This window comes from Pseudophryne corroboree, chromosome 2 (assembly GCF_028390025.1).
Source record: "Pseudophryne corroboree isolate aPseCor3 chromosome 2, aPseCor3.hap2, whole genome shotgun sequence".
In the NCBI taxonomy this organism is placed as follows: Eukaryota; Metazoa; Chordata; class Amphibia; order Anura; family Myobatrachidae; genus Pseudophryne; species Pseudophryne corroboree.
In genome coordinates, this window is record NC_086445.1 from 151,297,491 (window position 1) to 151,310,621 (window position 13,131).

Genomic DNA, 13,131 nt, shown 5'->3' on the forward strand with positions numbered 1-13,131 from the left:
TGACTGGGGGCATATCGACTGACTGGGGGCATATCGACTGACTGGGGGCATATCGACTGACTGGGGGCATATCGACTGACTGGGGGCATATCGACTGACTGGGGGCATATTTTTGTAGGGCCCCCGAAGGATTTGATAAATATCCAAATGGCCCTTGGTAGAAAAAGGTTCCCCACCCCTGTTCTAGGCAATGGATTGCCACCTAGCAACAGCAGGTGGGTTAGTCAGCAAACATCCACAACAATGCTGAGGCAGATGGGAGTGAGGTTTTCTTTCACTTCCCAGCCATGAAAGCAATGCCAACAGTCACTTGCTGGTGGCCTTGCATTCCTAGAAAGGAAATTGTAGGGTAGATCAGCTATAAGCATGACTTGTCTGGAAGCAATACTTTGTGGAATAGAGGACGAAGGTATGTAAGATTATGCAATAGCTCTTTCTGATGACTTAAACTGTTCTATATGCAGAAATCATAGAGATCTGAGAATCGGGTTGGCGTCTGCTCTAAACTGTAGGTACAAATTTTAGTGCTGAGTAGTAGGTTACTGCTCCTTAGTGGCTGGCTGAGGCTTCTTGTCTCTTGCTATGACTTTTGGAATGATGTTGAAAAGGCTATTGGTAAATAAAACCTAAGATCTCCAAAGGAAACTATCCCAGCAAAGGAGGAAGTAGGGTGGAAGCTGTTGAGACGTGGCAGTCTGTTCCCTAAAACAAATCCAGTTTGTAAGGCATAGACTCCTGCAAGCTACTGTTTAATACTTCATGAAGGCTTGTCATCTAGCAACAGCAGATGGACAGACTAGCATGTACAGTACCTGGTGGTTGCTCCGAGAAACTCAATCTTTGCAAGACAGGTCTCCAATAATGCTTTGTAGAGGAATGTACAGAGGACCAGCTAGCATGACTGTAAAGATATGCCTTTTTGGTAGCTGATTTTTGCACCCCATAGGGAATGGCTTTTGAACTGGTTTGTATCTATTCCAGCTTCTATCATGGATGTCACAATCTCTGATACAGGATCTTGCCAGGCAAAGGGCTTTATTCAAGTAATGAAAAGTTTGGTGATGCGGTCTCTTGGGAGCTGTATTAGGATAAGTACACAGCTATGTGTAGGTTAGGCTCTGAAGGTTCATCTATGACATTGAATTCAACTATGGGTTTAATAAAGGAAGAAGTTTTAGTGTGACCCTTGAGGATTATGTGATGAGCTGTAACAGTCGGTGATAACTGGTTCTGAGATGTGTATGAGGGCCAGTCAAGCTGCTCTTGCTAGAGCCAATAAAGATGCAAACTTATACCCCTTCTCCACCTATGAGCACGGGTCGCAGCCGGGAGCCTGACATGGGAGCTGCCCTGCTGCGACCCATGCTCAGCCCCTTTCCCATCAGCAGTCACCAACCTGGCATATTGCCGGGTTGGTGACGCTTCTAGTGATGTGGCAGGGGCGGTGCTGGGAGATCACATGATCTCCTAGCACCACCCTTCCATACAATGTAAATGGGAGCCGTGTCGCATCGACACAGCTCCAGTTTACACTACAACCCTACCCGGATCATTCCTGTGTCGTACCCAGGTAGGATTCATGGGTCACTTGATCTGGGTTTTTGTGGGGGGACCCTTTTCCACTTGCAAAAAACACAGGTAAATGCGCGCCCCTGTGCATTTACCCGTGTTTTTTGAGCTAGTGGAAAAAGGGTATTAGTGCTAGGAGACAAATGTTGGAGTCCACTTCCCAAGAAGCTAGAAAGGAGAGAAAAGGCTCTGTCCCAGGTGTGGAAGTACTCTTGTAAAATGATCTAAAGGGGTATGTGTCATTGTAACAAATGGAGATATGGGGTATATTCAATTGCATGTCTGAATGGATCCGGCATGGGCTATTCAATGCCTATCTCAATTTGACTTTAAAAAAGTCGAATTGAGATGAGGGGGGAGAGACGGGGGACAGCCATGCTGCAGGAGGATGTGGCACAGCAACCAGACCTCATGGCAGCATCCACCCGGCTCTAGCAAGTGGGGCCTCACTCGCTGGAGCTTGGTGGATGCTACCGTGAGCGGCAGCTGTGCCACATCCTCCTGCAGCACTGCTGTTTTCCTCTGCCCGCGCTTCCCTCCACGGTTGGTGGTTTCTTCTGTTTATAAAAAAAAACGAACTGAGATGGTCGGAAACGGGTATAAAACCTGTCAAATTTGGCCCTGTTTTTGTCAGAAGCACGTGAATCTGCAGCTATACCACCAATTCACGTACTATTTAACAAGTCTAATTCAAAGACTTGTCGAATAAAAAAAAAAAAGCTGGGGACTGAATTAGAGATGAGGGTTTTGTGTTTTGGTTTTGGGTTCGGTTCTGCGGCCGTGTTTTGGGTTCGAACGCGTTTTGGCAAAACCTCACCGAATTTTTTTTGTCGGATTCGGGTGTGTTTTGGATTCGGGTGTTTTTTTTTTTTTTTTTAAAACACTAAAAAACAGCTTAAATCATAGAATTTGGGGGTCATTTTGATCCCAAAGTATTAACCTCAAAAACCATAATTTACACTCATTTTCAGTCTATTCTGAATACCTCACAATATTATTTTTAGTCCTAAAATTTGCACCTAGGTCGCTGGATGACTAAGCTGGGCGACCCTAGTGGCCGACGCAAACACCGGGACCATCTAGGAGTGGCACTGCAGTGTCACGCAGGATGTCCCTTCCAAAAAACCCTCCCCAAACAGCACATGACGCAAAGAAAAAAAGAGGCACAATGAGGTAGCTGACTGTGTGAGTAAGATAAGCGACCCTAGTGGCCGACACAAACACCGGGCCCATCTAGGAGTGGCACTGCAGTGTCACGCAGGATGTCCCTTCCAAAAAACCCTCCCCAAACAGCACATGACGCAAAGAAAAATTAAAGAAAAAAGAGGTGCAAGATGGAATTGTCCTTGGGCCCTCCCACCCACCCTTATGTTGGATAAACAGGACATGCACACTTTAACCAACCCATCATTTCAGTGACAGGGTCTGCCACACGACTGTGACTGATATGACGGGTTGGTTTGGACCCCCACCAAAAAAGAAGCAATTAATCTCTCCTTGCACAAACTGGCTCTACAGAGGCAAGATGTCCACCTCATCATCATCCTCCGATATATCACCGTGTACATCCCCCTCCTCACAGATTATCAATTCGTCCCCACTGGAATCCACCATCTCAGCTCCCTGTGTACTTTGTGGAGGCAATTGCTGCTGGTCAATGTCTCCGCGGAGGAATTGATTATAATTCATTTTAATGAACATCATCTTCTCCACATTTTCTGGATGTAACCTCGTACGCCGATTGCTGACAAGGTGAGCGGCGGCACTAAACACTCTTTCGGAGTACACACTTGTGGGAGGGCAACTTAGGTAGAATAAAGCCAGTTTGTGCAAGGGCCTCCAAATTGCCTCTTTTTCCTGCCAGTATAAGTACGGACTGTGTGACGTGCCTACTTGGATGCGGTCACTCATATAATCCTCCACCATTCTTTCAATGGTGAGAGAATCATATGCAGTGACAGTAGACGACATGTCCGTAATTGTTGTCAGGTCCTTCAGTCCGGACCAGATGTCAGCATCAGCAGTCGCTCCAGACTGCCCTGCATCACCGCCAGCGGGTGGGCTCGGAATTCTGAGCCTTTTCCTCGCACCCCCAGTTGCGGGAGAATGTGAAGGGGGAGATGTTGACAGGTCGCGTTCCGCTTGACTTGACAATTTTCTCACCAGCAGGTCTTTCAACCCCAGCAGACTTGTGTCTGCCGGAAAGAGAGATCCAAGGTAGGTTTTAAATCTAGGATCGAGCACGGTGGCCAAAATGTAGTGCTCTGATTTCAACAGATTGACCACCCGTGAATCCTGGTTAAGCGAATTAAGGGCTCCATCCACAAGTCCCACATGCCTAGCGGAATCGCTCCGTGTTAGCTCCTCCTTCAATGTCTCCAGCTTCTTCTGCAAAAGCCTGATGAGGGGAATGACCTGACTCAGGCTGGCAGTGTCTGAACTGACTTCACGTGTGGCAAGTTCAAAGGGCATCAGAACCTTGCACAACGTTGAAATCATTCTCCACTGCGCTTGAGACAGGTGCATTCCACCTCCTATATCGTGGTCAGATGTATAGGCTTGAATGGCCTTTTGCTGCTCCTCCAACCTCTGAAGCATATAGAGGGTTGAATTCCACCTCGTTACCACTTCTTGCTTCAGATGATGGCAGGGCAGGTTCAGGCGTTTTTGGTGTTCATGTCTTCTGTACGTGGTGCCTGTACGCCGAAAGTGTCCCGCAATTCTTCTGGCCACCGACAGCATCTCTTGCACGCCCCTGTCGTTTTTTTAAAAATTCTGCACCACCAAATTCAAGGTATGTGCAAAACATGGGACGTGCTGGAATTTGCCCATATTTAATGCACACACAATATTGCTGGCATTGTCCGATGCCACAAATCCACAGGAGAGTCCAATTGGGGTAAGCCATTCCGTGATGATCTTCCTCAGTTGCCGTAAGAGGTTTTCAGCTGTGTGCGTATTCTGGAAACCGGTGATACAAAGCGTAGCCTGCCTAGGAAAGAGTTGGCGTTTGCGAGATCCTGCTACTGGTGCCGCTGCTGCTGTTCTTGCGGCGGGAGTCCATACATCTACCCAGTGGGCTGTCACAGTCATATAGTCCTGACCCTGCCCTGCTCCACTTGTCCACATGTCCGTGGTTAAGTGGACATTGGGTACAGCTGCATTTTTTAGGACACTGGTGACTCTTTTTCTGAGGTCTGTGTACATTTTCGGTATCGCCTGCCTAGAGAAATGGAACCTAGATGGTATTTGGTACCGGGGACACAGTACCTCCAACAAGTCTCTAGTTGGCTCTGCAGTAATGATGGATACCGGAACCACGTTTCTCACCACCCAGGATGCCAAGGCCTCAGTTATCCGCTTTGCAGTAGGATGACTGCTGTGATATTTCATCTTCCTCGCAAAGGACTGTTGAACAGTCAATTGCTTACTGGAAGTAGTACAAGTGGGCTTACGACTTTCCCTCTGGGATGACCATCGACTCCCAGCGGCAACAACAGCAGCGCCAGCAGCAGTAGGCGTTACACGCAAGGATGCATCGGAGGAATCCCAGGCAGGAGAGGAATCGTCAGAATTGCCAGTGACATGGCCTGCAGGACTATTGGCATTCCTGGGGAAGGAGGAAATTGACACTGAGGGAGTTGGTGGGGTGGTTTGCGGGAGCTTGGTTACAAGAGGAAGGGATTTACTGGTCAGTGGACTGCTTCCGCTGTCACCCAAAGTTTTTGAACTTGTCACTGACTTATTATGAATGCGCTGCAGGTGACGTATAAGGGAGGATGTTCCGAGGTGGTTAACGTCCTTACCCCTACTTATTACAGCTTGACAAAGGCAACACACGGCTTGACACCTGTTGTCCGCATTTCTGTTGAAATACCTCCACACCGAAGAGCTGATTTTTTTGGTATTTTCACCAGGCATGTCAACGGCCATATTCCTCCCACGGACAACAGGTGTCTCCCCGGGTGCCTGACTTAAACAAACCACCTCACCATCAGAATCCTCCTGGTCAATTTCCTCCCCAGCGCCAGCAACACCCATATCCTCCTCATCCTGGTGTACTTCAACACTGACATCTTCAATCTGACTATCAGGAACTGGACTGCGGGTGCTCCTTCCAGCACTTGCAGGGGGCGTGCAAATGGTGGAAGGCACATGCTCTTCACGTCCAGTGTTGGGAAGGTCAGGCATCGCAACCGACACAATTGGACTCTCCTTGTGGATTTGGGATTTCGAAGAACGCACAGTTCTTTGCGGTGCTACTGCTTTTGCCAGCTTGAGTCTTTTCATTTTTCTAGCGGGAGGCTGAGTGCTTCCATCCTCATGTGAAGCTGAACCACTAGCCATGAACATAGGCCAGGGCCTCAGCCGTTCCTTGCCACTCCGTGTGGTAAATGGCATATTGGCAAGTTTACGCTTCTCCGACGACAATTTTATTTTAGGTTTTGGAGTCCTTTTTTTTTACTGATATTTGGTGTTTTGGATTTGACATGCTCTGTACTATGCCATTGGGCATCGGCCTTGGCAGACGACGTTGCTGGCATTTCATCGTCTCGGCCATGACTAGTGGCAGCAGCTTCAGCACGAGGTGGAAGTGGATCTTGATCTTTCCCTAATTTTGGAACCTCAACATTTTTGTTCTCCATATTTTAATAGGCACAACTAAAAGGCACCTCAGGTAAACAATGGAGATGGATGGATACTAGTACTAGCTAATAATACTAGTACTAATACTAGCTAATAATAATAGTACTAGCTAATAATACTAGCTAGATACTAGCTGCTAATATAGACTGGTTGATAATGAGATGTATGTATAAAGAAGAAAGAAAAAAAAAACCACGGGTAGGTGGTATACAATTATGGATGGACTGCCGAGTGCCGACACAGAGGTAGCTACAGCCGTGAACTACCGTACTGTGTCTGCTGCTAGTATAGACTGGATGATAAATAATGATATAAAAAATATATCACTACTGCAGCCGGACAGGTATATAATATTATATAATGACGGACCTGCTGGACACTGTCTGTCAGCAGAATGAGTTTTTTAAAGAAGAAAAAAACACCACACAAGTCACACGAGTCCACGACGAGTGTACTTTTTCAGGCAGACAATCAATAAATATAGTACTATAGTACTGGTGGTCAGTGTGGTCAGGTCACTGGTCACAGTGGTCAGTCACACTGGCAGTGGCACTAGTCTCTCTCTGGCAGCAAAAGTGTGCACTGTTTAATATGTACTCCTGGCTCCTGCTATAACCTATAACTGCTCCCCAGTCTCCCCCACAATTAAGCTGTGTGAGCACAGTCAGATATTAATGACGGACCTGCTGGACACTGTCTGTCAGCAGAATGAGTTTTTTAAAGAAGAAAAAAAACACCACACAAGTCACACGAGTCCACGACGAGTGTACTTTTTCAGGCAGACAATCAATAAATATAGTACTATAGTACTGGTGGTCAGTGTGGTCAGGTCACTGGTCACAGTGGTCAGTCACACTGGCAGTGGCACTAGTCTCTCTCTGGCAGCAAAAGTGTGCACTGTTTAATATGTACTCCTGGCTCCTGCTATAACCTATAACTGCTCCCCAGTCTCCCCCACAATTAAGCTGTGTGAGCACAGTCAGATATTAATGACGGACCTGCTGGACACTGTCTGTCAGCAGAATGAGTTTTTTAAAGAAGAAAAAAACACCACACAAGTCACACGAGTCCACGACGAGTGTACTTTTTCAGGCAGACAATCAATAAATATAGTACTATAGTACTGGTGGTCAGTGTGGTCAGGTCACTGGTCACAGTGGTCAGTCACACTGGCAGTGGCACTAGTCTCTCTCTGGCAGCAAAAGTGTGCACTGTTTAATATGTACTCCTGGCTCCTGCTATAACCTATAACTGCTCCCCAGTCTCCCCCACAATTAAGCTGTGTATCGTTTTTTTCAGGCAGAGAACAAGAACAGAACGGATTATTATTTAAATATTAATAAATTATAAAACTGCACTGGTGGTCAGGTCACTGGTCATCAGTCACTAGTAGTATAATATAATAACTCCTCCTAAGCTCCAGTAAGTATAGTAATGAACGTGTCTCACTCTCACTCTCCTATTTTAATTTCTAAACGGAGAGGACGCCAGCCACGTCCTCTCCCTATCAATCTCAATGCACGTGTGAAAATGGCGGCGACGCGCGGCTCCTTATATAGAATCCGAGTCTCGCGATAGAATCCGAGCCTCGCGAGAATCCGACAGTGTGATGATGACGTTCGTGCGCGCTCGGGTTAACCGAGCAAGGCGGGAAGATCCGAGTCGCTCGGCCCCGTGTAAAAAAAACTGAAGTTCGGGCGGGTTCGGATTCAGAGGAACCGAACCCGCTCATCTCTAGACTGAATAGGTCAGAACTCCTTCCGACCTGAGAGTCGAAATCTGCTGTCTTTTTTTTTAAAAGATGGCAGTTTTAACATTAATTGAATATACCCCATAATGCCTTATTCAGGTTTGTTAAACCCAAAAAAAGCACGCTAATGAGCAGAACAATGGTGCACTGCAGGGGGTGTACATTTAACATATGCAGAAAGATTTAGATTTGCATGGGGTGTGTTCAAACTGAAATCTTAATTGCACTGTAAAAATAAAGCAAATATTTACTCTGCACAGAAAAAAAATAACCTATTTAAATATCTGCACATGTTACATCTGCCCCATGTGCAGTGCAGCATGGTTTTGCCCATTAGTGTGCTTTATTTGGTTTGCTAACAAACTTGAATAACTCCTTTTTTTTTAAATTGGTTAAATGTGGGATGATAACCAGTGGTGCAAGTAGAAACGAGTCTCAGTGGTACTGTGTGTATGTGATAAACATGACACCCCCCCCCCCCCCCCACGGTCCCAGGTTCACACATGCCCACCCCACAGTGCTGCTCACAGCTGCTGTGTGTGGCAGGGAAGGAGAGTGCAGTGCCCCTCAGTCCGGCAATGACGTGTAAGATCTCAAACCAGGTGCCAGTTCATGAGCCAATAAGGAGCTGCCGCTGCCAGTCGGTGAGCTCTGGCTCACAATCCGGCGGTTGGTTTGAGATCCTACACGCCGCTGCCGGACATGGCAATGAGGGGCAGGTAAGGTGCGTGCTGCACTCCTTTACTGACAGAGTAGTGGCTGCAAGTACAGGTGAGCAGCCGGCGGTACTGTGTACCAGCTGTCAATTTCTTACTGTATATAGGACTGCATCCCTTCTGAAAGTATGGTGGTAAATTTACCTCTAATTAAAATCCCGACAGCAATTGACCGACAAGGTCAAAATGCTGACATGAGTTTTTCATGATTATTTTTTTAATTGAAACCGACTTGTTCATACTTTAGCATCCCAGTGGACTTGGAGGGGGAATATAATAGTTTACTGAGCGTAGCGAGCCATGCGAGGGGACGCTGTACACTTATATGGTGTCTATGTCAACATAGACACAAAAAACAATGAAAAATGCATGTTGGTTTTTTGACCTGTTGGCATTTTACATGTTGGTATTTTTGACCATCGGTTTTGGTTGGAGGTATTTTCATACCGATCCCTTTCAGAACTGTAAGATCTGATTGTGGCCAGGCCTGACTGATATTCTAGATAAACCCTATTACCTGCGAACAGTGTGAAGTTGCGTTAAAGCAATGGCACCTGATCTTGCAGCCTGAAGTTGCATCAAAGTGATTGGAGCCCTATCGGGCAGCGAGCACTTTTGTCTGATTTTGGTCCGCCATAAAGTGTTACCACGAAGATTCGCACCCGCAATATCATTGCGACTAATAGGGTTGACCCCCTAAGAAATCTAATGTTAGATGGAGCAAAGAAGAATCATGAGTGGTAGTAGTTTGTGATTGGCGATTGCCAAAGGTTGAATTCTTTAATGTAGAATATCTATCTAATGCTGGCCATACATTAGGATGATATCTGATACGAATGTAAGATTTCAACGCGTCATATAATGCATTGTGTGCACATCGTAGGTGTTTTCAGTAGGGATGTGATGCGTGTCCCCGTTGGTTGAATGTTGCATCAAACGACCATTCGTGCAGCCCATATTCTGTCATAATTGTATGCACATATGATGCATCGTATGATGGTGCATACGATTGGTGTCCTTTTTTAAATGACTTTTTATTTTGGTGATCATGTGTTAGGTGAGGCATAAGATTGTATAATAGAACATATGATTCATTTTATGCAAAAAAAAGCTAAACGATATGCGATGGGTTCCATGGGGGATTGAAGGGAAATCGTATGAGGGATCGGATGCTGGTCATACTAATGTATGACCAGCATAACACTTGTATGGGGCCTTTAGGAAATGTTGATTAGTGCTGTTTGTGAGGAATGTTAGAGTTATATTTAGCAGCCTAGTAATATTGCCATTCACGTACACTGGGGAATACCCCTTTCAGACATAGACCTGGGGAATAAATGGGTACGAGCAGAGGCGTAACTAGGGTTTTCGGAGCCCAGGGCAAGATGAAGAGTGGCGCGCCCCACTTCCCACCCAAAAAAAAACAAAAAACGCACACACAAAGTATGGGCGCATGCTGGAAAAATGGGTCTGGCCATGCACCAGAAGAGGTGTGGCCACTGAAAATGGGGTGTGCCAACATGACTATCGCTTACCCCCTGTGTCGCCTCTCAGCATACTATCACCTACCCCTTGTGTCGTCTCTCAGCACACCTCCATTCAATTTTTGCACAGTACGCATGCAGAGTCCCCTTTTTACAGTGCCAGATACACATTTGCCCTGCAGTGCCAGATACAATTGCCCCGCAATGCCAGATATAAGACCACCAAGCCCCCCCCCCCCCCAACCGTCACTCACCGCTTCCTTCTGCTGTGTGAGGGGAGGAGAGCGCAGCGCATCTCCTGCCCCTCAACGCTCCAGGTCTCCGGCGGCGGCTATGTGGCGCTGGTTCGTTCGCCAATCAGGAGCCGGTCCACAAGCTCTGGCTTACGCCACCGGAGACTGGACACACACAACAGCGGCAGTGAGGACATTGAGGGGCAGGAGAGACACTGCGCTCTCCTCCCCTCACATTGCAGCGTGACGGGAGCGAGTGGGCATGATGTCCTGGCTGGCAGCGGCGCCCCCCCTCTGCTGGGCATGCCAAGGCGCCCAGGGCACGTGCCCCACTCGCCCTGCCTTAGTTACGCCTCTGGGTACGACCCGGCTCTATTAACCTGGGAATTTTCTAGGTTTCAGTTTGAGTGTCCCCCCCCCCCCCCCCCCCATTCAATCTATGCCAAAAACCCAGGAAATTCCCAGGTTGGATGCATTCACATGGGCAGTGTGGATGGTGTAATGGTTACTGCCTTACAGCACTGAGGTCATGGGTTTGATTCCCACTGTGGCCCTAACTGTGTGGAGTTTGTAGATTCTCCCTGTACTTGTGTGGGTTTCCTCCCACAATCCAAAAATTTACTGGTAGGTTAATTAGCTCCCAACTAACATTAACCCTAGCGTGAATATGTGTGCGTGTATATGTGCTAGGAAATATAGATTGTAAGCTCCACTGGGGTAGGTACTGATGGGAATGGCCAAATTTTCTCTGTAAAAGTGCTGTGGTATATGTATGTGCCAGGGATGTACAGTCAGGGGAGGCAGTGCCTCCCCTGTCATGAATAAAATAATACAAAGAAAATACTTATGACACATATTCTGTGTCATAAGTATCTCCCTTATATTAATCGAATAATTTTGACCCCCAGAATGGGTTTGGGAGGCACAGACAGTGGTCTGGTCCCCTCACCAGCGCACCATCTACCCCCCTCCAGTACCCGATTGACCCGATCCGGCACCTTCGCACACCCCTCCTTCAACGCTTCCGACCCCATGTGCACGTCTGATCACACTTCCGGTTTTGGTTTACAGCGCCTCCTCCTCACAGCGTCAGGATGCCTCACAGCCTACATGATAGGACAGACATGGAATGGGGTGAGCTTTGTTGCATAACTCGACTCCCACAGATCTCATGGTGTCCAGATGAAACCACAAGCTTCCTCGGTATTGCTCTCGCACCAGAGATCCCGAGGCGGAGGCGTGATGCTTTGACTGTCCCTTGGAATTTCCACTTCATTTACCTTTTTCCTCTGTTTTCCCTGTTTCCGCGTCTCCTCAAGAGAATCAAACAAGAGGCTGTCAGGGTTCTACTCGTGGTTCCAGACTGGCCTTAACTGACGTGGTACAGCAACCTACATCAGTTGCTCATAGATGGTCTGTTGCCTCTACCTCTGAGGTAGGATTTTGTTGTTACAGGGTCCTTTTGTTTATCCAAACTTAGAGTGGCTATATTTGACGGTGTGGTTGTTGAAAGAGAAATTTTAAGACAAAAGAGCATTCCATCACCAGTTATTCCTACTATTATGAGTGCTAGAAAGGAGGTCAATGCCAAGCACTCTTACCGCATCTGGAAAGCATACATTTCATGGTGTGAGCAGCGTCCGTTCTCTTCTAATTCTTTTAAGTTAGCCAGGCTTCTGCTTTACCTCCAAGCTGGCTTTTCGGCAGGTTTAAGTGTAGGGCCTCTAAAGGTTCAAGTCTCGGACCTTTCAATTCCCCCCCCCCAAAAAAACATTGGCATTGCTGCCTGAAGTGCAGACTTTCCTTCAGGGGATTATACGCCTTAACCCACCGTTTCGTCCCTCTTACAGGTCCTTGGGATCTGGATAGGGTTCTATCTTGTTTACAGTCATCTTTGTTTGAACCTCTGGAATCGGTAGAGCTTAAATTTCTTACGTGAAAAGTGGTTTTACTGCTGGCCCTGGCTTTGGGTTGGAGGGTTTCCAAATTGGGAGCTCTTTCATGCCGTCCTCCATATTTATTTCTCTGACGTCCTAAGTGGATGCTGGGACTCCGTAAGGACCATGGGGATTAGCGGCTCCGCAGGAGACTGGGCACAACTAAAGAAAGCTTTAGGACTACCTGGTGTGCACTGGCTCCTCCCACTAAGACCCTCCTCCAGACCTCAGTTAGATTCTTGTGCCCGGCTGAGCTGGATGCACACTAGGGGCTCTCCTGAGCTCCTAGAAAGAAAGTATATTTAGGTTTTTTATTTTACAGTGAGATCTGCTGGCAACAGACTCACTGCAGCGAGGGACTAAGGGGAGAAGAAGCGAACCTACCTAACAGGTGGTAGTTTGGGCTTCTTAGGCTACTGGACACCATTAGCTGCAGAGGGATCGACCGCAGGACCCGACCTTGGTGTTCGTTCCCGGAGCCGCGCCGCCGTCCCCCTTACAGAGCCAGAAGCATGAAGAGTGCGGAAAATCGGCGGCAGAAGACTTCGGTCTTCACCAAGGTAGCGCACAGCACTGCAGCTGTGCGCCATTGCTCCTCATGTACACCTCACACTCCGGTCACTGATGGGTGCAGGGCGCTGGGGGGGGGGTTGCCTGAGGGCAATATATGACACCTTGGCTGGCAAATCTACATCATATATAGTCCTAGAGGCTATATAGATGTAAAATTACCCCTGCCAGTATTCCAGAAAAAGCGGGAGAAAGTCAGTTGAAAAAGGGGCGGGGCTTCTCCCT